Source organism: Ambystoma mexicanum, chromosome 3q (genome assembly GCF_040938575.1).
Source record: "Ambystoma mexicanum isolate Mex_15411 chromosome 3q, UKY_AmexF1_1, whole genome shotgun sequence".
NCBI classification, from domain to species: domain Eukaryota; kingdom Metazoa; phylum Chordata; class Amphibia; order Caudata; family Ambystomatidae; genus Ambystoma; species Ambystoma mexicanum.
Genome location: NC_090926.1, coordinates 48,406,241 through 48,430,811, shown reverse-complemented (window position 1 = coordinate 48,430,811; position 24,571 = coordinate 48,406,241). Strand labels below are relative to the sequence as shown.

At 47.7% G+C, this 24,571-nt stretch overlaps 1 protein-coding gene across 1 annotated transcript in view; it reads right to left on the bottom strand.

Annotated features, from left to right (window-relative positions):
* The window catches only part of GGA1 (golgi associated, gamma adaptin ear containing, ARF binding protein 1), an 839,899-nt gene that overhangs the window by 209,793 nt on the left and 605,535 nt on the right, over positions 1-24,571 (bottom strand). The window lies entirely within an intron of this gene.

Below are 24,571 nucleotides of genomic sequence, written 5' to 3'. Positions count from 1 at the left end.
GTCAAAGGAACCTCTGGCATGAAGGAAAGATGAGTTTGTAGAACTACTTTAGCTGCGTGGAAGGACAGATACAAATGTTTACAGGATAGAGCCTCGATTTCCCCGACTCTCCTAGCAAAGGTGATCGCCATCAGGAAGGTGGTCTTTCACAACAGAAACTTCAAAGGAGCTTGATGCATTGGTTCAAACAGTACCGCGTTGAGCTACCACACCGGCACAGGAGCCTTCACTGGAGGGAATTTTCTGAAGAGGCCCTTGAGGAACTCCTTAACGAGTCTGTGTGACAACAAGGAGAGTTTGACGGGGGTCTGTAATGGAATATGGCAGCCAGGTGGACCTTGGAGGCATGGGCCAGGCCTGCCTTGGCCAGTGAGAGCAGGTATGGAAGAAGCGCAGCAGTGAAATCTTCAGCGGAGGGCACCACACTGTAAAGCGTTCCACTTGTGCTTGTAGCAAGCCAATGTAGGGGGGCGGGGGCTGGCTCTAGCTAGGATCTTCTTGCATTCTAAAAGGCAACAAATGGTGTCCAAATTAGAAGGCTGCAGGCCATGAGGCTCAGAGACGCTGGGCCATGGTGCAGTAAGTGGAGATAGCTTTATGGTCATAGCCCTCGACAGGTGGAGAAGGTCCGAGTACCAGATCTGCATGGGCCACGCCGCTGAAAAGAGGATCACCTCACAGTCTCAACGTCTGAGCGCGCTGATCCCTCATAGCAACAGCGGAATTGGAGAGAAAGTGTATAGGAAGAGACCCTCCTAGGGGAACAAGAAGGCATCCCCCCAGACTCCTCGGCTGAGGATATCTGCTGGCAAACCTCTGACACTTGAAGTTGGCAGCCGTTGCGTGAGGTCGACCTGAGGAAGACCCCACTCGTTGAAGAGATGAGACACTTGCAGAAGCTCTCATTTGTGGCAGGACCGCAGCTCCCTGCTGAGTCTGCGATGGTCATCTGGATGCTGTCCATGTGAAATGGGATGAGAAACATGCATTGAAGAATGGCCCTGCGCCACAGATCTTGTGCTTCCAGGGATAGCGTGGCAGAGTGTGTCTTGCCCACCCGGTTTCCTGATGTAAAACATGGTGGTGGTGTTGTCCGTGAAGATATGCATGATTCAAACTGATAGCCCAGAAGACTGCTCACAATTCCAGGATGGTGAGGTGCAACTCCTTTTCCTCAGGGAGCCATAGGCCTCTGGCGTGAGATTGTCCTGTGCGTATTCCCCAACCCTTCCAAGTGGCTTTGGTCATGACTCTACCCTGATATGGAGGGATCTGAAAGGGAGCGCTCTGTGAGAGGTGTGGACGAACTGACCACCATTGCATGCAGGACTTGATGGAAAGGCGTGCTGTCGGTCCATGTGCCAGTGACGTGTTGCCATCTGGCATCCAGAAATTCTTGAAGGGGTCTCATCTGTACCCTGCAAAAGGGGACCAGATGGATGCAGGAAGGCATCATCCCCAGCAGGCACTTGATGGACCAGACTTGCCACAGACGCAGTCGACAACCATTGGACTTTTCCAAGGATAGTCCGCAACCTCTCTTCCGAGGGGGTTGCCAGACACGAGAGTGTGTTGAGTTGGGCACCCAGGAGCGGTGCGTTCTGCGATGGCACTACGCAAGACTTTGGTGTCATAAATCACCAAAGTATCAACTAAAAAGGATATAGTAACCAAAAAAGGATACAATTTGTTAGGGCTTTCCCGGATCCTATCTTCACACGACTTGATTGAAGGCAGGTCAAATTAGACCTTCCAAATGATACAACTCTCTGACTGAATAAAACAGGCAGAGAGATGGATCACTGGAAAGGGCGTGGGAATTGTACAGGAAGTAGGCCTAAAATAGATAAATATCATAAGACACTGTCCCAAATTAAATACTAAGAAACACAGAATTGGGATTAATTCAAACACTGACCTTAAGGCTAAACTTAAGAATTCCAGGACAATATCTTTAAGAGTTCCAAGAGTTGAACAAACGACAAAGGAAGGGAAGATTAGTAAGGGAGACTTATCCCGAACGGCACGAGGCTCTCGCTAGATACCGGGTTGGTGCAACACAGGGTAGCGTCCAATGTACTATGCACATTCACTTTCCAATAGTTCATGAAATACTTCCTTTCCCACAAAGAACAAAATAAGAATCTCACCTGTTGACTGTCACAGGTACCAAAAGTTCGAAGAAGTTCAGAAAAACACGTACAGGATTGCACGCGACAGCATACACGCAGCCAAGCCAGCCGCGCCTGTAGACAGCGTTTCCGCGTGAAGAAACAGACACGCGAACAGGATTCACGCAGCTCTGGACAGCCGCGCTAGCAGACAGCGTCCGCGTGGAGATTTGGCACGCCAACTGGATTCACGCAGCTCAGGACAGCCGCGCTTGCAGACAGCATCCGCCTGGAGATTTGGCACGCGAACAAGATTCACACAGCTCAGGACAGCCGCACTTGCAGACAGCGTCCTCGTGGAGATTTGGCACGCAAACAGGATTCATGCAGCTCAGGATAGCCGCGCTTGCAGACAGCGTCCGCGTGGAGATTTGGCACGCGAACAGGATTCACGCAGCTCAGGACAGCCGCGCTTGCAGACAGCGTCCGCGTGGAGATTTGGCACGCGAACAGGATTCACGCAGCTCAGGACAGCCGCGCTTGCAGACAGCGTCCGCGTGGAGATTTGGCACGCGAACAGGATACACACAGTTCTGGACAGCAGCGCTTGCAGACAGCGTCCGCGTGGAGATTTGGCACGCGAACAGGATACACGCAACCCAGGAATTAGCGTGTGGAGGAAAACAAGCTCAAATTAGGCCAAAGAAGTTTGCTGACAGGAATGCGAGAACACAGGTCCGGGGTTCAGCTACAAACGCCAAAATTGACTTAATCAGAAGCAGCAAATGGAGTTTCCACGCTGCTTATGTACGCACTGCCGTGATACACGTGACGGACCTAAGTCACGTGAAAATTAACGACGTGAAAAATGCAGACGTCGTTTTCCAGGCAATGTATCGAACAACCTCCATTTTGAGTAAAAAGGTCTACTGGTTCTGTGGGCGTAACTCATCTTACATGGAGAAGTTGTTCCTGGTCCAGGGGTATGTCCGACAGGCATGACATTTGGATAGTTGATTGAGAATCCTGAGCGAAGTCAGAAGTTGGATGGTTTCAGCGGCGTTAGGCAGAATTGCATGCAGTACCCCCTGGGACCACCACGCACAATTAGGACTACAGGTGTAAGCCAAACCAACCGTTGGTACAAGTCTGTACCACACAGATTTTGGTAGCGAGCTAAGCAGCCAGGCTTATCTCAAGAGTGAATGTGAGCAGTGCAAGTCATTACAAAGAGGACTTTCAATCACAGTGGTTCAAGTAGGAACTTATAATATCTTGGTAAAAACACTTATTAATGTATTACACAATCATTTAGAAAACATGTCACTAGAAGGAGGCAACTTAATATTATATACCAATACACTTCAATACAAAACTCTTAAGATTTTGAGACGGTTTGAGCTACCCTGAAATATAAGCCAAATGGCAGTTCAGTTACTTAGAAGTGAGCAAAAAGGCATAAGGTAAGTAGAATAGATCACATATACTTGTTAGACAGTGCAAATAGTTTCAGTTCACCTGAAGAGTTCAATTCAAGTCAACAGGCCTAGGCCAAAGTCAATGGGCTAGTGTTCTGGATAATAAAGAGCAGTTCAGGTATCAAATGGTAAAGTCTTTGCAAAAGTTCTCAGAAGTAGTTTAGGCGAAAAAGAATCATTTGTTGGGTCACAAGCTGATTAGGGCTGCAAGTTGGGAAAGTTTCACAAACTTTCACTGCGAGAGTGGCGTTCTCTCAACAGGGTTGGCACAGTACCTTAATATGAAGAAACAAATACAGCTGAAGTCGTTGGTTCCTGGCAGTTGCTGCAGATCTCACTGTTCCTGAGCCTCAGTCGTGGGGACAAGAGGGAGGACGTCGGGGGACTCCTGCACTGCACAGGCTCATCAGAAAACGCAAACAAAATGGAGACACTTCCTTTCCAGTAGCTGTAGATTCAAGCACACAAGCTAGTGTCCCTCTCCCAGGTTAATCCTAACCAACCTTGAGAATGGTATCCAGGTGGTTTACGAGTTGATTGGTCCCACCAACCCAAAGGGAGAAGTCGTCCTTGAAGCGGCTTCTCTGTCGAGATGAACTTGGCAATTTGGACCTGCAGCAGGGCTTTACCGGGCAAACCAACGGTCCAGGAGTTGCAGCAGCCATCCTCTTCCAGCTCTTCTTCTTTTGTTCCAGTGGTCGACTCTGCTTTCCAGTCCAAGAAACTCGCCTTTTAAACAGTTCTCTCCCTTTCATTCCAGCCTAGCTGTCACTCACCCTGCAGGGTGGCTGTCCTTGCCAGACAGTCAGCCAGCCAATCACGCCAGAGTGCATGTGGGTCTTCTAGGAAAGTAAGCACATGGAGTTTCGGGCACCTCTCTCACTTCCTGCCCACCCCAGACACTCGGGTGCCAGAGGTGGTCTTCAGTCCTGAAGCCCGCAAAAGGCATTCAAACAAAGGGACCAAACCTGGTTTGGTGCGCAGAAACAAACACTAGAAGGACCTTTCCAAAAAGAAACGGCGAAAAAAGAAGACGGGACCTGTTTAAACAAAGGGGCTTAAGGCACCATCTTGAAAAAAGTAGCTCCCGTGATTTTTAGCTACCTGTGTCCGCTGTCGGGAAAAATCATGGTAGTTCATTGTAAAACCACTGCCACAAGCCTTTTCAATAAAGTGTAGCATTTGACTGCTACATGAGTATTTAGACACAGGGGATACTATGTAACCCCTCCAGCACTCAATTGTAAGATGGTGTGTGCTGGGTCTAGGAATTTGGAAAGACTAGTAGTCAATTTCACTTTACATTCTCTGGGAAACAGTAGTTTATCTCAGAGAATGTATTTAAACCTTTGGGAAGTCTAAAACACAACCCTGTGTTACAGCACTGAGGGTGCTGTGTAACACATGAAAAGATGATGTCTATGGAGTTATCTAAAACTCCATAATCAAAGAACACAAGTGTAAAACACACATCAAAATACATGAAAGAGTGGGGGAAAAAAGGCTCACACTCTTTCCAGGTAAAAAAAAAAATCAAGTCCTCAAAATCCAGCAAAGTTGGTGGGGGTCTCTAAGGTGAAGGAAATTAGCACATTTATGAGAATTCTCCCTAACAATTGTCCCCTCCTCCCCCGAGACTCCGGGAAAGGAGGATTTAATCCACCCCTGGATGAATCTCCTTACTCCAGTCGGTCAAACATTCTGGAGAGACCATCAGCATTTTGGTGATTACACCCCGACCGGTGTTCAATGGTAAAATCAAACCCCTGTAGGCTGATAGACCCTCTTAATTTAGGATTTCTCCCCGTCATCTGCATTAACCATCTCAAGGGTTGGTGGTCAGTCTAAATCACAAAAGTAGATACATACAAGTATGGCCTAAACTTCTTCAGTGACCACACAATAGCAAATAATTCTCTTTCAATGGTTGCCCGCCTTGTTTCTGGTTCCTCCAGCTTGCTGCTGATGAAGCAGATGGGGTGCTCCCTATCTTTGTCATCTAGCTGACTCAGAACAGCACCTATACCTGTATTGGAAGCATCTGTTTGCACAATAAAGGTTTGACTGTAGTCAGGAGGCTCTTACGACTGGAGCTTGACTAAGGGCTTTAAGTCTTTCAAATGCCTTGTTGCACTCCTCATTCGATCTGACCTTTTTAGGAAATGTGGGTGAGGAGACCACATTCAAGGAAGAAGGTATGGACCCATAGTTCTCAATGAAGTTCCTATAATAACCAGTGAGACCTAAGAAGGCTCTCAGTTGGGTTTGAGTAGTAGGAATGGCCCATTCTTATACAGCTTGTACTTTGCTAGGCAATGGCCTTATTTCACCTCCTCCTACCTCATGTCCAAGGTAGACCACTTTGCTCTGACCAATTTGACATTTACTTGCCTTTATGGTCAGATGGGCCTGCTCAAGAGCCTGCAAAACATATCCTAAGTGGTCAACATGTTCCTTCCAAGTAGGGCTTGTGGGCTACATTGACCCACTGAACCGAATTTCTCCATAACCAAGCTGTGCTTCAGCAGAAACAGCAAAATGGCTGCGCTGGCTCCTGTGAGCACCACTGCCTCACACCAAAACTGCATTTTGCAGCAACAAAAAGATGGCTGTACTGTTTTGCCAAGCGCCATTGGGCAAGAAGGAACAGGAAGCACCCCGAGATAGGCTACTAGGGTGTGTTCTTGTTTGTCTTAAAGAAATGGAGTGAAAAAGCACTGTTGCTTTGCTGCAAGCCTCAAATTCCCATTGAAAAAGGGAATATTTCACCTCTAAAATGCCACTCTGATGCTATTTTTCCCTGTTTTCACTTCATCAAGAAAACCTTGTCATGCCCAGCCATACTCACATTGTGCTCCATCAGAAAAGAGCCTTATTCCTGAATGACAGGCTGTGCCAGCCAAACCTGAGAAAATCAACAAAAGCTTTCATTCAACTACATAGGAAATGCTTAAATTGTGCTGCAAAATGTCAAAAATCACTGCTTAAAAAGAAAATCAGAGCTTTCTGACTGCAGTGGCTGCATGGAGGGATGTCAGCCCAAAAATAGGATTCTGCTGAGAGGATACCAGAAACAAAAGGCCCCTCACAGTAGATACTGACACACAAGTGATATACTTGGGCCAGACTTTGGTCTGGGCTGAGCCCTCCGACAATGGAACTTCTGGAGCACGGAAGTGCGAGGTGAAAAGTCACACCTACCCGTGACTTCTGGAGGAAGCTTCAAAGAACATCTCTCTGACAACCCTGGGGTGAGGGGGTAGCCTTGGAAAGGCATGCCTATATATGGAGAATACTGACATTTGCCTCCAAGCACTGTTATTAATAAAAATGTTAAGACTTATCTTTGCCACAGGACTTTGCAAAAATGTGAACGTTTAGCAGTTTAAATGTGATTTGGTGGACTTTCATTTAAGACATTGTAGCTTCACATGACACCTTGGGAATAGAAATGGCAGAGAATTGGGTATTATAAGGAAAGTATCCATGACGTCAACGCATTGCACATTTTAATACTTACATGCCTAATGATAGTCCACACCCATGGATAAAGTTATAGAATTACAAGTAATATAATTCTCACTGAAAATCGCAAAAAACTGGTAGAAGGGCAAAACAATGTCTCACAGATGGCTGAGTTGGACTGGAATGGTCTGCATAAAATATGTAACCTGTTTATCTAATTTGCTAAGAGACTTCAACTGTATAAATGTACCATTTGTGGCAAAATCGGATTTTAGCTAAAGTAACTGTGGGAGGTTTTGAACATTATAAAACTCACATCATAAATCTGGCATCCTGCCATTGAAATCCAACCAGCTGAGAGTGAGGCGGGGACTAGCACCCCTGACCAATCCAGTGGTTTAGAGGCGTGTTTAGCTAAACCTGCCCAGCCATATACTTTGATGACAAGAAAAGATTACTTGGGAGTTTGGAAACATGTCCATGACCTTCTCAAGTCCTTCTTTCATTGCAAATTGCAAAGAAATTCCAGACACATGTCCTAAACTGTTCCCTCCACAATGAATTATAATTATGTCAGGATTACCCTCCGTCTATAAAATAGCACAGAGGTACCAAGTCCAGCCACTTCATTCCACGCACTCCATGCCAGTGCACTTCCACATGAGGGAATCCAAGATCTGCAGATACACCACAACATTCTGCATGCACCTGCAACCAATGTATCCATGAGTCTCCCAAAATCCAGATAATCCGTTTTCGAAAACACACAGCCATAGCCATCTGTTCTTCTCTCAGGAAAAAGACATCCTCACTAAATCTATCCTTACACAACACAGCCACTAAAGTTTACTGACCAATCCCTAACTCCGCTCATTCTCATTTGCATGCCTCTCCACCCCAGAGTGCCCGTATGTAATACGTGCTGTCCGCAGACTACCGCCATGTCCGCGGACATGTAGAAGATCTGAGCGTGGTGAATGTACATTTAAATAGTGTTCCCCATTTCCCCTTTAAGGTGGGCTCTGAAAAGAGCCGTTTATTTTGGTTTTTTTGCAGATGCCTGACAGACACCTGTTATTTTGTATTTTTTGGGGGGTTTTTTCTTCTTAGTTTACTCCTAAAATCTTCACATAACCTGTTCCAAAGCAACCCTTATATACCAAAAGAACATGGCATTTCCCAAAAAAGATAAAGAAACACCATCTGCTTCAAAATAAGCAGCATTACTCGAAACAATGTTCTCGTTGCTACAGAAAAACATACCAGCTCTTAGCATGAAAGCACGCATGTTTCGTTTGATTGCACACCTAGCAATGCTTTGATCAGGACAAAAAACAGAACTTTTGTCCCATTTTGCTCTAGGAAGTAATCCAGAAAAAATTACTTTCGCATTTGGAAGGATGTTGATTACTGCTTGAACCAACTGTTCCAAATCTCCCAACAAAGTAGGGGAACTCACGTAGCCCAAATGGAAAGCACCATAGTGCAAAACCACCACACGGGGACTGTTCATCCTACGCATATCTCTGGAGAATTGCCTCTACATTGCAGTCAGTCGCAGCGCTCCACACCACCTCCACTTCTCTAACATCGAAATTGTTTGCCACATGCCTGCATTGACAATACTGCTGTAAACCATGGACAAACTATCTCCGAGCACCAACACCCTGACTGTCTCCACCTCTGCCATCTTCACTACACACACTCTTTCTACACAAATCAACAACGTCCTAGGAGCAGGTGAGTCGGTCCCCCGTGTGCAACCCTTTCCTGGTCATTTTTTAACCCAAAAAGTGCCCCCAGGCCGCCGAGTGCCCCAAGCTCCCGAGCCTCCGGTTCCTGTTTCTTCCCCTCTCCCTCTCGCCTCCCATCCCGTCCACCACCCCTGATTGGTTGTGCGACCGAGGCAGCGTCGGTCTATCGACCCGCTTCCTGCACCTGCTCCTATTTTCCATCCTAGGAGCAGGTGAGTCGGTCCCCCGTGTGCGACCTTTTCCTGGTCATTTTTAACCCAAAAAGTGCCCCCAGATCCCTGTGTGCCCCGAGCTCCCCAACCTCTGCTTTGTGGTTCTTCCCCTCTCGCTCCCGCCTCCCATCCCGCCCACCGCCCCGATTGGTTGTGCGGCCGAGACAGAGTCGGTCTATCGACCCGCTTCCTGCACCTGCTCCTATTTTCCATCCTAGGAGCAGGTGAGTCGGTCTCCCATGTGCGACCCTTTCCTGGTCATTTTTTGGCTTGGGTGAGGGGTAGATCAATTACTCTACTCCAGAAAGCTCCAGGAACTCTAACCTATCTTTCACTGGCCTGCAGCCTAATGTTAACCAGTGATTGTTAGCATATGCCACACTTAAATGGAATCTCTAATAGCCTCTCTATGAAAGTTGAATTTAGAAGTGTTCCCAATTGCATTTAGACGTTGCGCCGAATTGCATTTAGACGTGTACCCAATTGCATTTAGACGTGTACCCAATTGCATTTAGACATGCAGCCAATTGCATTTAGAAGTTGCACCCAATTGCATTTAGAAGTTGCACCCAATTGCATTTAGAAGTTGCACCCAATTGCATTTAGAAGTTGCACCCAATTGCATTTAGAAGTGTACCCAATTGCATTTAGAGGTTGCGCCCAATTGCATTTAGAGGTTGCGCCCAATTGCATTTAGAAGTGTGCCCAACTGCATTTAGAAGTGTACCCAACTGCATTTAGAGGTTGCGCCCAATTGCATTTAGAGGTTGCGCCCAATTGCATTTAGAGGTTGCGCCCAATTGCATTTAGAGGTTGCGCCCAATTGCATTTAGAGGTTGCGCCCAATTGCATTTAGAGGTTGCGCCCAATTGCATTTAGAGGTTGCGCCCAATTGCATTTAGAGGTTGCGCCCAATTGCATTTAGAGGTTGCGCCCAATTGCATTTAGAGGTTGCGCCCAATTGCATTTAGAGGTTGCGCCCAATTGCATTTACAAGTGTACCCAATTGCATTTAGAAGTGTACCCAACTGCATTTAGAAGTGTACCCAACTGCATTTAGAAGTGTACCCAACTGCATTTAGAAGTGTGCCCAATTGCATTTAGAAGTTGCACTGAATAGCCTCTCTGAGAAAGTTGAATTTAGAAGTGTACCCAATTGGATTTAGGAGTGCATCTAACTGCATTTAGAATTTGCGCCCAATAGCCTCTTTGAGAAAAGGTGAATCTAGAAGTGTACCCAATTGCATTTAGAAGTTGCGCCCAATAACCTCTCTAAGAAAGTTGAATTTAGAAGTGTACCCAATTGCATTTAGAAGTTGCGCCCAATAGCCTTTCTGAGAAAGTTGAATTTAGAAGTGTACCCAATTGCATTTAGAAGTTGTGACCAATAGCCTTTCTGAGAAAGTTGAATTTAGAAGTGTACCCAATTGCATTTAGAAGTTGTGACCAATAGCCTCTTTGAGGAAGATGAATTTAGAAGTGTACCCAATTGCATTTGGAAGTGTACCCAATTGCATTTAGAAGTTGCGCCCAATAACCTCTCTAAGAAAGTTGAATTTAGAAGTGTACCCAATTGCATTTAGAAGTTGCGCCCAATAGCCTTTCTGAGAAAGTTGAATTTAGAAGTGTACCCAATTGCATTTAGAAGTTGCGCCCAATAGCCTTTCTGAGAAAGTTGAATTTAGAAGTGTACCCAATTGCATTTAGAAGTTGTGACCAATAGCCTCTTTGAGGAAGATGAATTTAGAAGTGTACCCAATTGCATTTGGAAGTGTACCCAATTGCATTTAGAAGTTACACCCAATAGCCTCTTTGAGAAAAGCTGAATCTAGAAGTGTACCCAATTACATTTAGAAATAGCCTCTCTGAGAAAGCTGAATTTAGAAGTTTATCCGACTGCATTTAGAAGTGTACCCAATAGCCTCTCTGAAAAAGTTGAATTTAAAGTGTACCCGATTGGATTTAGAAGTTGTGACCAATAGCCTCTCTGAGGAAAGCCGAATTTAGAAGTGTACCCAATTGCATTTAGAAGTTGCGTATGCTGAACGGAGCAGAATGCTGAATGGATGAGTCCGTAGAGCTGATGAATAGTGTGTAGACTGGATGAGTGTGTAGACTGGATGAGTGTGTAGAGCGGATGAGTGTGTAGAGCGGATGAGTGTGTAGAGCGGATGAGTGTGTAGAGCGGATGAGTGTGTAGAGCGGATGAGTGTGTAGAGCGGATGAGTGTGTAGAGCGGATGAGTGTGTAGAGCGGATGAGTGTGTAGAGCAGATGTGTGTAGAGCAGATGAGTGTGTAGAGCAGATGAGTGTGTAGAGCAGATGAGTGTGTAGATCAAATGAGCGTACTGAACGGATGGGTATACAGAGCTGATGAGTATACAGAGCGGATGAGTGCGTAGGCAGCCAGAAGTACATGCGCGGGGTAGACTGGAGTGCATGCGCAAGAAGGACAGGAGTGCATTCGTATGGAACACATGAGAGCATGTGTGAGGCACACTGGAGAATGAAGAATAGACTAGAACACGCAAGGTGAACCAGAGTTTGTGAATATATCGAGCAGGACAATCTTGAACGCCTGAAATGAACAAAAATGCATAGAACGGACCTGTCCGCACGGAATTGCGTGACGTACATAATATGCTTTGGAATGCAGGGAATGCATCATACCACACCCCACGCTTACTCTCTCCCTTACACCACCACTCAACTAGAACACAGAGATACTATGACACCTTTCGGTATAACTGTTCTCATATCAACATCTCCCGCTCACTCCCCATCACTCTAAGTAAACATTGCTGGTTTCGCACCCCCCAGCCAGGCGTTCTCCTCAGGCCTAACGCAGCCACACTCGATCTGGATAAAGCCGGCCAGAGCGAACACATACTCCTGTCTCTCAACCACCACACCTACCGCTAAGAAGCAGCTACCACTTGAATTCCGCACCAGCTGCACACATACCTGGTGCGCACACGCATTTTTTGGACTCTCTCTACTGACCCGAACTTCGGTTCCCAAGGGCGTTAAACCTACCAGCGCCTTCAGACCATACCAATGGTATATAAGGTGCTATGTAAATGCAAAATAACATAACGTGTCACTCTGCATTATAAATAAGAGTCCATGACAGAGCTCCAGAGAGACACACATTACTGAATTTCCTGGGCCGGTGTTCTTCATCTTGCTGATTCCAGATTTTCCCTACAAGGCCAAAGCATTGCTGACCCTACTCCAGAGCACACTGCAAAACCCAAGCATAGCTGATTCCTACTCCAGCAAGGCCATTGATCCAGAAAAAACCCACTAATAGCCCATTAACAAAAAGGGAAAAGTGGTGGTACCTTTTGCATCCTGAAATCAAACTGGCTTGCGGCCCACTAACTGCATGCCCGCTGCAATCCTGCCATCCAGCTGTCCATAGCGTCCGGTGACCAGACCTTGCCCAGCTGACTTTTGCCAGGAGAGTCCGCTACCTGGTGACCCGAGCCCTGGAGCCAAGAACCCGTTGACTGTCCAAAAATACCAAAAACTCAAAAGCAGACTGAGTATAATCCCCACCCAACAGAAACACATGGCTTACCTTGCCTTTCCCCTTATCCCACTCTCTAAGCAGTCATATTTATACCCTGGTAACTTGTTGAAACTGTTAGAATTATTTGTGTACCTGTCCTTGACTTTCTAAAGTGCTAGCGCCATCTCTTTATTAATTTTGTCCTGTGTAAATCCTAAGCCCTTAGTCATATTTTGAGTGATCAGACTAGTTTCCGCTTGGGGTTGGACGCTGGGGTGATAAGGTTGAAGTCGTAAATCAACCTTGGATCTTACTCTGTCCCTCTTTGGCGGTGTAGTCTGAATAGTATAGTTTAAAGTAAACCTGTTTTTTGTCTCAACTGATTTTCTTTCCTATTTCATGGCTTCATTTTACTCAAATCGGCCCTTTTTCTATCTTGCATATCTCATCCAGTTTTTTAGCTAGAGACCTCCTTTCAGTTTTGTCTTGTCCTTGTGATGGATATCTTTCCCCCAGCCTAAAAACCGCACTCCAAATCAGAGTATTTCACCCGTTTTCATTAAAAACCGTTTGGGTAATTTAAAGCGTGAATTGAGAAAATTACAAGTTTTCCAACGTGTCATTTGGCTGCAGCATGCTCTAAACGTTCCACTCATTTTCGAGTTGTATGCCTTTTGCTGATCCATTGCCTTGTGTATGCCAGTGATATAGCATACATGCTATTGTGATGAAACATGACATGCATTACCTACCGTAAAAGCATTTCTGATGATTGTATCTACTTAGATTCACATGCTGTGCATATGGTCCAACATCCAGTGGTAACCGCGGAGTATTGCATCTTGTCTTTCGGGGGACCGAAAGGGGACGTCGGCATAGGCGTGTCTGAAACACTATCCCTATCGTGACGTGTGGAGTACCCAAAATCCCTCACGCGCCGAGGTCCCTCCGATTGTATTTTTTCTGCCATGAGGGAGCCCAAGGCTATAGTGAGTGAGTACATGAAGAGAGAAAGTAGTAAGGAGTCTATGTTCCTTCCACCCCGAGCAGGGAGGCAGGGAGGGCACATGTGAATCTAAGCAGATACAATCATCAGAAATGCTTTTACGGGAAGTAATGCATGTCTTCTGATGCTTGTTAATCTGCTTAGAATCACATGCTGTGCACAGACTAGGGAGCAGTACCCGGAGTTGGAGGTGGGTTGTGAGAAGGAACAGTAAAAAAAAGATGTACTGCTTGTCCCACCTGAGAATCAGACCTAGAATGAGTGTCTAGGCAATAGTGTTTTGTAAACGTGTGTACAGAACTCCAGGTTGCCGCTTTGCAAATGGACTCTAGGGGAACATTTGCAATGAACGCTATTGATGCCCCAGTGCCTCGAGTAGAATGTGCTCCCGGCTTGAAGGGCAGTTCTCTCTTTGCAAGAGTGTAACAGTGTGATGCCTTTGACAATCCACCTTGATATTGCCGATTTAGAGACAGGGTCCCCTTCTCTACCAGCTGCCACTGAAACAAAGAATGGTTTAGTTTTCCTCAGTGGTTTAGTTCTATCCATGTAGAACATAACTGCCCTGCGCACATCTAGTGTGTGAAGGCTTCTTTCGGTCATGTTAATAGGTCTCTGGAAGATTGTGGGTAGTTCGATTGACTGGTTCACATGGAACTACGAAATAAATTTCGGCGCAAATCTGGGATGAGTGCGCAGAACTACTTTATCTTTGTGGACTGTAACAAAGGAGTCCGAGAGGGCCTGTAGTTCGCCAACTCTTCTGATAGAAGTGATAGCTACTAGAAAGACTGTCTTGTAAGTCAGGTCTTTCAGACTTTTTATGCATAGGCTCAAAAGGGGGTCCCATGAGCCTAGTTAAAACCACATTTAGATCCCACCCAGGGGCTGGGTGAGTGATGGGGGGATACAGTATTTTAACCCCTTTCATAAAGGCTTTAATCACAGGTATTTTTCACCACTACACCTTTTGCTGTGACGTGGTGTAGGCTGACAACGCCGCTAGGTGAACCTTTAAGGAATTGAAGACTAACCCAGAGTCCAACAGATGGGTTAGATATAACACAATGTGTGAAGGCGAGCAATCAGTGGGATTGACGCCTTTGGAACTGCACCAAATGACAAAACGTTTCCATTTGCTGGAATAGCAATAACGTGTGTTAGGATTTCTTGCCTCCCTCAGTATGTCAATGCATCTTTGAGGGAGATGCAGATGTCCAAACTCTAGGACTTCAGGAGCCAGGCTGCTAAATTCAGAGCTTGTGGGCATGGGTGCAGAGTCTCCCCCCTGTTCTGAGGCAACATGTTGTACGGGCAGGGCAGCTTGACTGGTGGGGAGAGGGACATTTCCATCAGGTGCGCGAACCAGGGTTGGCGGGCCCACATGGGAGCCACCAGAATCATGGTGGCTGGTTCCTGGTGCATCTTGTGCACTATCTTGTTCAAAAGGGGAGTCGGGGGAAGGGGGGGAAAGCGTAAACAAATTTCCCCGACCAAGTTATCCAGAGACCGTTCCCCTTGGATTGGTTCTGGGGATACCTGGAGGCGTAGTCTGGGCATTGGGCGTTCTCCTGAGTAGCGAACAGGTCGATCTCTGGAAACCCCCATTTTGCGAAGGCGTTGGATACAATGTCTTCGTGCAGACGCCATTCGTATTCTTCTGGCAGAGGAAAATCTCTGCTGAGTACGTTTGCCAGAAGATCCCCTGGAACATGTTGGGATATCAGGAACATCTTGTGTTTGAGAGCCCATATCCAGATGTTTTGGGACAGCTTGGATAGCCCTGGAGAGTGAGTGCCCCCCTGCTTGTTCAGATAATACATTGCTGTTGTGCTGTCGGTTAGGACCAGCACTGTCTTCCCTTGCAGGTGCTCCTGAAAGGCTTTCAATGCTTTGAACACTGCTAGTAGCTCCAGTAGGTTTATATGGTTGGACGCTATCTGAGGGGACCAGACTCCGTGGGCTGTCTGTTGAAGCAGGTGAGCCCCCACCCTGTGAGATGCGTCTGTCGTGAGAGTGGCTTCCACTGCAGGGGTGGTGAAGGTTTTCCCCTTCAAGAGGTTCTCCCTCGACCACCACTGCAGAGAGAGAACGAGGGCTGGCGAGACAACTAACAGATCTTCCCATTGTCCGCTGGCCTGACACCACTGGCTGTTGAGCCACTCTTTCATGGGACGCATGCGCAGCCACGCATGGGGGACCAAGTATATGCATGACGCCATCATCCCTAGCAAACGCATAGCTTTGCGTACCGTCACCTCCCGACTGGCTACATACTGAGGAACTTGAGAGAGCATGTTCTGAACCCTCTTACTGGAAGGGAAGACTAGACTGTCTTCCGTGCAAATTAGAGCCCCTAGGAACTGTTTTACATGGCTGGGGACTAAGCTGGATTTCTTTTTCGTTGATAGAAAATCCCAGGCTGAACAGTAGGTCTACTGTCTTTTGGGTGTTCTAAAAACAAACGTCAAACGAGTCCCCCGTGATGAGCCAATCGTCGAGGTAAGGGTAAACTGGAACTGAAAGTCTGCGCAGGTGTGCTGCTGCCACTGCCAGGACCTTGGTAAACACCCGTGGCGCCGAGGCGATGCCGAAGGGGAGTACCTTGAACTGGTAGTGTTTGTCCTGAATCACGAACCTTAGGAATTTTCTGTGCGCTGGCAGCATTGAAATATGCAAGTATGCATCTTTCATATCCAATGTTGTCATGAAGTCCCCTTGTTTTAGCAATGGGATCACCTATTGAAGTGTTAGCATGCGAAACTTCTGGGGCTTTATGAACTTGTTCGCTGGGCGCAGGTCTAGAACAGGACGCATGGTGAGATCCTTTTTGGGTACAAGGAAGTATATTGAATAAATACCCTCGTTTACCTGAAGAATCGGGACAGCTTCTATGGCGTCCTTTCCCAGCAGCGCCTCCACCTCTTGGACCAGGATCTGCAGATGTTCCGGTGAAAGGCATCAATGTTTCGGCAGTCTGAACTGTGGGGGTTGGGCGAATTCCACGCAATAACCGTGGGCGACCGTCTTTAATACCCACTGGTCTGAAGTTATCCCCTGCCATGCCTTGAGGAAAGATGTTAATCGCCCCCCGACCGGGGAGACATGGGAGGGGACCTGAACTTGGTGGCCATTTCTGACCCGAGGTTGAAGCACCTCTGGAATTGGAGCCTCTGCCTCTATTCTTTCCACGCGTCTGACCCCTCTGGGGGTAGTAAGTGGGGCTTGCAGCCGGTTGACATGCGTTGAAGTTGCCCGTGCCGAAATTATTTTGAGCAGCGCGGGCTTGTCCTCGAAAGGACCAGCGAGAATTGCTGCCCCCTCTGTGAAGAGGGTTTTTGGGAAATCTGGTGCAGTGACTTAGTAGTCTCATGCTCCTTCTTGGCTGTCTCCAACGTATCGTCTACCGCCTTCCCGAAGAGGTTGGCCTCTTCTATGGGTTTATTGATGATGGATGCCTGGGTCTAAGGCCTGAAACCCGACGTGCGCAGCCATGCGTCTCTCTTTAGGAGAGTACCCTGTGCGAGAGACCTGCCTGCTGTCTCAGCGGAGTCCAGGGTATTCTTTACAACAGTTTGTTTGGCAAGTTTGCCCTCCGAGACAATGGCGAGAAGCTTGGCTCTGGTTGGTTCCGGAACCTCCTGGAGGCCTTCCTGGAGTAGGCTCAATTGGGCGTCAACGTAGCTTGCCAGTAACGTTGTGTTATTGGCAATCCGGACGGTATAAGTAGCGGCCGACGTGACCAGTTTGCCTAAGGCATACAACCTTTTGGACTCCTTGTCCGGGGGTGACTCTCCCGTGGCAAGGGGAACCCCTGCTCTCTTACGAGTGTTGGTCACCACCAGCGAGTCTGGGATTGCACGCCCTTTGATATAAAGTGAGTCGGTGGGGGAGGGCCGGAAGAGTTTTTCGACCCTTGGGTTCACAGCCCTAGTCTGAGCGGGTGTGAGTAAAGAAGGGGCCAGCCGTCTCTTTACCGAGCTCAAGAGAGGGATAGACTGGCTTGCCGGAGGCTTGTCATTAATAATGTTTTCACGAAATCCTGTTCAAGCAATGCCTTAAGCGTGGCAATTTTAAAGAATTCCGCTGCTTTTTTCAACGTGTTGTTGAAAGCCATTTGATCATCCACCAGGGGAGCTTGCCGAACCAGTGTGGATGGGGGAGAGTCGAGGCAAACGATATCAGAATTGTGATCGTCCTGCTGGGTGTCCTCCCATTTGTCCGTTGCGTTTTGATCTTCCCCATAATTGTCCAGAAAAGAAGTCTCCTCTTCTCCTGTATAGATGTCTCTATATGTGTCCTTCTGGACATCTTCTTGATAATCAACATAGTGTTGAACATCTAGGTGTTGGGCAACTTGTGTATGAGGGTTTGGGTCTACCCAAGCTTTTTTTGGCGGAGGTTGATCAGAAGCCCCAAAAACATGCTCCAGCCGATCCATATACCCCTCAAATTGCTCCGTGGTCCACTTGGATGACCCAATGGACCCAGCTGAGCAGGAACCGGGTTCTCCGCCCTATGGCGTTCAGAGGCTCTCCTCAGGGTGCTTGAGAGGGGTACCTGGCTCTCTTTGTAAGAGTCCTCAGGATCGTCTTCCAAAACCGTGGAAAACCTTTCAGCGGATTGACCCATAACTGTGGGCGAAACGGGTACTAAGCCCACCGCCGTGGCAATCCTATTGATACTCCTACTGATAGTTACCGAATCTTCGGGAGACCACGCCTCCGATGATGGTTTCTCGGTTAGAGGCCTACTCGTAGTTTTCGGGCCTGCACGGGCCTTGGAAACCTTGAAACTAGTCGAAGTTTCTTGTTCAGAATCTATGGCGTGTGTAGTTTGGGGAGTAGCGCCTTTGTTATGTTTATTAAGCCCAGTCGTCATGCGCTGCTGCGGATGCGGGGAAGGCTTCGGATCAGATCGATCCGATGGCGCTTGCGCCTTCTTTGACGAGGTCGTCGATGAGGGCGCTTGGGTTGTGTGTTTTGTGCGGTGCGATTGTACGCCCCTGTCACCGGGTGTGGTCCCTGTAGCAAGACCGGAGCCGAGCCTGGAAGGGTCGGGGACGGGCGTGGCGGCTCTAGAATCGTCCGCCTCAAGGTCTACAACGTCTGTGTTGGATGTTTGGTCATCCGATGTACCCCCCGTCACTCTCGGCTGGTGTCGCGGCAGGGGATGGAGGCTCCACACGTGACATACTGTACGCGGCCCACCGCTTCAACTGGCGCTCCTTAAGGGATTAGGTTTAGGAGTTTATACGCCGAACACCGCTTTAGTGCTCTAGGGGGAGACAAGCGTACACAAGGGGGCTCGTCTTTCCACGGATATCTGACCCGTCACAGAGGGCGGAATCTAAATGGAGTCCTTTCCATAGCAGAAGGGAAGGGTGACCAGACCAAAAAGGAAAGAAGTGGAAAAGAGAAAAGACCTCATAGCAGTATGGCAAAGCCCCGAGCCCACTCTCCCTACTGTGTAGGCCGGCCGAAGGCCCGACCACGTGCAGGTTCGAACGCCAGATCTTAGGTGCCAGAATCCACAGCCGTAGATGGTTCTCCCGTAGTCTTTGTCGAAGATGTTCTTGATAGACGAAGTGACTTAACGGGGATTAAACCGACAATTCGGTAAGATAAGCAATGTCTCATGAAGAGCTCCGCTATAGGGCGACAAGTTATCTGGGCGGAAAAAAACTATGAGGGACCTCGGCGTGTGAGGGATTTTGGGTACTACACACGTCACGATAGGGATAGTGTTTCAGACACGCCTATGCCGACGTCCCCTTTCGGTCCCCCGAAAGACAAGATGCAATACTCCGCGGTTACCACTGGATGTGGGACCATATGCACAGCATGTGATTCTAAGCAGATGAACAAGCATCAGAAGTGTATATTATAATTTCACCACACATTAATTAATTATTTGTAAAATTCAAGTGTTATTTTGGGCCTTTGTTAAGGGTTTTAAGTCTGTTTTTGCCTCTTATTGCCTCTTATTCTGTGTGGGAAGGTCTGATTCTGTTTCCTGCATCTTCTTCTGACTACTTGCTGCTTCTTTCTATCCACTCGGAATCAGTGGGTTGAGGGAACACTGCAGGGGGAAACCTTAACTTGAGTGCTATCTATCCTAATTCTAAAAGTCCTATTTACTTGTGTTTTGTACATGTTCTGGATGGTTTATTAAGTGCATTCCTTACATTTTCATTGCAAATATCACCCCATTGGGGATTGCTGCCCCATATTAAAAATGGTATGATTTCTTTTGAATTTCAAAAATAAATATTGTATTTTCACCAACCGGCCTGGGTCATGGTCCATTGTGACCCAGGGTATTTGAAAAAGGGGGCGTGACAACGACAATTCCCAAAGCCATGAATGAAGCAGAGGGTGAAATAATCTTAGGAGGCGATCTTTACTCGTGGATGGACCCAAATCAGGATAGGCAAGCAGGCAACCCACTTACGACCCCACCGTCAGGCTCCGGACACCCACCGGCTTCGGACATGGACGCCTACAATCTTATTGACGCATGGAGACACATGAACCCGAACCGAACAGGCTTCACCACCTTCTCTACACCTCATGCAACGTTCTCCAGAATCGACTATATATACACCTAACCTTGGAACTCACTGCGGCAATGTCCGAAGCTACCATATCTCCCGTCACATGGTCGGACCACAACATGGTCACGGTCATTATTGATCAGATGGCCCTCCCCCAGAGGAGCTCCAAATGGCGATGCAACAAGACGCTCTTTAAGGATCCAATCTTTCGGGAACAGCTCGAGCAATCACCCAATACTTTGAGCAAAACAATGCAGGCGAAATCTCCACAAATATAGTACGGGTGGCCGGCAAGGCTACCTGGAGGGGATTACTCATCAAAGAGGAGGCGACGAAGAAAAGAGAACGCCAACTCATAGAAAGACTCTGAAATAAAATCAAACAACCCGACCTCATGGCACAATCTGTGGACCCTGATAGACTACAAAAAATTAAGCAGGCCAACGACAAAAGGGAAGAACTACGACAACTAGAAACAGGTAGCATCATTCGCAAACTCCAATGTCTGAAGCAAAAGCATTGTGAACATGGGGACAAAGTGGGCGCCTTGCTCGCCACGGGACTCCGTGGCCAACGCCGAGAGCGATGGGTACCTATGATTCACAACGAAGAAGCTTCCCACGACACATGTCCCCCCCAATATCCCTGAAGCCTTCGCCAACTTCTACCAGAAATTATATACGTCACATGCTGACCCGCATTCAGAAGCGATTACAGACTATATGGACAAAATATCCTTGCCAGCTCTCCCGTTCGACATAGTACAAGCCTTGGATGCTCCCATCACAGGAGAAGAAATTGAAGGAGATGAAGACTTCCAACAGGGTAGGCCCCTGGAAATGATGGCTACACAGCAGGGTTCTATAAGACCTTTAAAGACACCCTTCTCCCATTCATGGTCGATCTCTTTAATAACATCCTCCAATCCGGTGTGGCGCCTGAATCCTTTTCAGAAGCACTAATAAGTAATTCCCAAGGAGGGCAAAGACCCCAAGCTGTGCTCCTCCTACCACCTAATATCCCTTCTAAATATCGATGCTAAAATCCACACAAGAATCCTCGCTGCAAGACTGGAGTCACACATGCCCGCAATAATCCACAACGACCAAGTGGGTTCGAAAGACCCTTCACATAATTCATGAGGCCCAAAAATCAAACATACCAGCGTTATTTTCAATCGATGCCGAGAAGGCGTTCGACAGAGTTGAATGGCATTTCCTGGAGGCCACGTTAAAGAAAATAGGCCTAGGCCCCACTCTCCGTCGAGGGATCAAAGCTGTCTATACAGCCCCAGGAGCATCTGGCAGTGAACTCCCAATTCTCCCGCTGCTTTCCCCTCAGCAGGGGAACGAGACAAGGTTGCCCCCTCTTGGCAATACTCTTCGTGCTTTCCCTGGAGCCGCTTGCCCAAACGCTTCGAGCAGATGCCGCCGTGGAGGGGATGCAAGTGAGCAGCAGAGAATATAAGCTGGCGTTGTACGCAGATGACATCTTGCTCCATGTATTAAACCCAATGTCTTCAATCCCACGAGCGATCCATTTGAGAGAGGAATATGGCACACTCAGGTTTCAAAATGAACAAAATCAAAACCATTCTTTTTCCTCTCCACGAACCATCCCCAGAGCAGCAAATAGTTCTCGAACGCCTTGGTCTGATCATCGGAGGTCCAACATTGAGATACTTGGGGATCAATCTAACGAGACACCTCGACAACCTTTACGAAGCCAACTTCCCTCCACTTCTTGAAGCCCTCAAGGCCGATCTTAGGAAATGGAAACCACTTACAATCTCATGGACGGGACATCTAAACGCAATCAAAATGGTGAGCCTCCCACGCTTTTTATACCCCTTCCAGGTCCTGCCCATCACAATCCCCGAACACTTCTTCAGACAAGTTAAGAAGGCCATATTAGAATTCCTGTGGAATGGAAAGAAACCCAGGATTCCCTACGACATCTTAATACTACCAAAGGAGCTGGGAGGAGTAGGTGTAACGCTCACCTGATTCCCGTAGAGGCGCCGGTCTTGACTGGGCGTATACCGTATTTTCAAAGGTGATGTGTAACACACGGCTGGCTCTTTGGGCTGGACCTCTGTGCACTGTATGTCTGACTCGAAGGGTAAGATGTCTGCAGATAGAAAATATGGGATTAAGGAACTGGGTTATTGAATGTCTCTCTCTTCTTCCCTTTCTCTTCCCCTGTAGAACCCCAAAGGTTAACGCTCTCACCTCAGGTAAGTGAACGCCGTGCTCTCCATCTGCCTCGGGGCAGGGTGCTGTAACCAGTTTCTTCACTGGATAAGGGGAGCAGGCCTCTTGACTTCAGAGGACTGCTGTCCGTCGTTTACTGCACGAACGGTAAGTTTCGAGTAATTCTAATGTCTTTAAAGTCTTTAGAATTGATGTCTCTTGTTTTGCAGGGTTCCGGCGATGGCGGATGACGGGCTGAAGTGAGTTGAAGATGGAGCCCGTGTGATGAATAGAAGCGCCTGGAAGCCCGTAAGTAAGCGCTTGTTGCCTGCTTCACGATGCGCTCTAACTGTCTTTTTATTTTGCAGGTACAAGTTCGGAGCGGCTGCAGGGTGCCGGAACACCCACTGGGTTAGATGTGGAAAGGAGTAATGGCACGTGAGTATTAAAGTTCCCCAATGTCTTTAAACGCACCTTGTTTTGTCTTTCAGATGCGGGATGCAGCGCCGAAGGCCTCCGGAGCGTGCGAAGAGTTGGTAAGCTTTTGTCTTTCAGATGCAGGAATGCAGTGTGAAGACCTCCGGAGCGCACGAAGAGTAGGTAAGCCTTTGTCTTTCAGATGCCGGAATGCAGCGCGAGGCGTTGGTGACAGCCGATGGACCAGGTAAGTGAAGAGCTGTCACTGAAGACCGTAATGCTAACCTGTTCTTTCTTGTCTTTATAGGTGTTGCTGAAGACTGGATTCAGGATGGTAAGCCTTTTTCCTTAGGCCCAGGATCAGATGCAGAAGACACGATGAGCGTTCTGCTGCAGAGGATGCAGAATAACGCAAGCAAGATTCATCCATCGGGTGTGGTTTAAATAGCCTCCTGTAGTGCTTAGGTGTCTCCTTCCACAGCCACGCCTAGGTAAGAAAAGAGTTCCTGCTTTCCAGAAGAGTTCCAGTGTTCTGAATCTAGGGAGTGGCTCCTGCCCCACCCAACAGGAAAAGTAGTTCCAAACAGAAGAGGATCAGAGGCTCAACTGGCAGGCAAGTAAGCAGCATGGTCTGCTGCAGGTAAGTCCACCCAAGCATTATGAGCCCGGCGCTTCCAGCGCTGGGACTGGGCATATTTATGAGCCTGGTGCCACTGGCGCCAGGACTGGGTCCAAAAGGTCCCAATTGGGACTGGTTGGCACTCGGAACCTGGGTTAGGGATCTGCTTCCAAGGGAGTTGGGAAAACCCTGACCTTTTGGAAGCAGAGATCATGACAGTACCCCCCCTCCCAAACCGGGCTTCTCTGGGGGTTTTGGCTTGTCAGGAAATGTTCGGTGAAATCTTTTGATTAGGCGAGGAGCGTGGACATATTCAGCAGGTTCCCAGGATCTCTCTTGGAGGCCGTAGCCTTTCCAGTCAATTAGGTAAAATAGTTTAGATTTGGAGATCTTGGAGTCCAGAATGCTTTTGACTTCAAACTCGAGTTCTCCATCAACTAGGATAGGTCACGGGTTTTAATAGAGACTTGGAAGACCGGATGTATCTTTATGTGCGGGGGCAAGTCCAACTTTACCGCTACTGGGTTTACTATGGTAGTGATGGAATAGGGACCAAGGTATCTTGGGTTGAATGTGCGTGGCCCTTTTAGAGGTAGATATTTGGTGGATAACCAGACTTGATCCCCTACTTGATATTGAGGGGCTTCCTTCCGATGTTGATCTGCTCCTTTCTTGTATTGTTCTTTAGCCCTTTGAAGGTGAGAAACAGCTTCCTTAAAGGCTTGGGTGATTGTAGAATGCAGGTAGTCTACTGCTGGTGTTTCAAGATCTTGGAGGGGATCCAACTCCGAGGTTCGAGGGTGACTGCCGTACAAAAGAAAAAACGGGGTTTTCCCAGTTCCCGAATGGACAGAGTTATTGTAGGCATATTAGGCTATCCAAAGGATGTCTTTCCAAGTTTTTTCAGTTTGTTGCAGCATGCAGCGTAAATACTGTTCCAGAGTTTGATTGGTCCTCTCGGTTTGTCCGTCGGTCTGAGGGTGGTGACTGGTCGATAGTCTCACATCAATTTGAGCCGACCGACAGCAACTTCGCCAAAAATGAGAAATAAATTGACTACCTCGATCCGAAATTAGAACCGAAGGAAAACCGTGCAGTCGGACGATGTTTTCGAGAAATTCTCGTGCCAGAGTTGCTGCTGTTGGCAAGCCTTTGAGCGGAATGAAATGCGCCATCTTGGAGAATAAGTCCACGATTACTAGAATCGTATTGTATCCAGAGCATGGAGGTAGATCGGTGATGAAGTC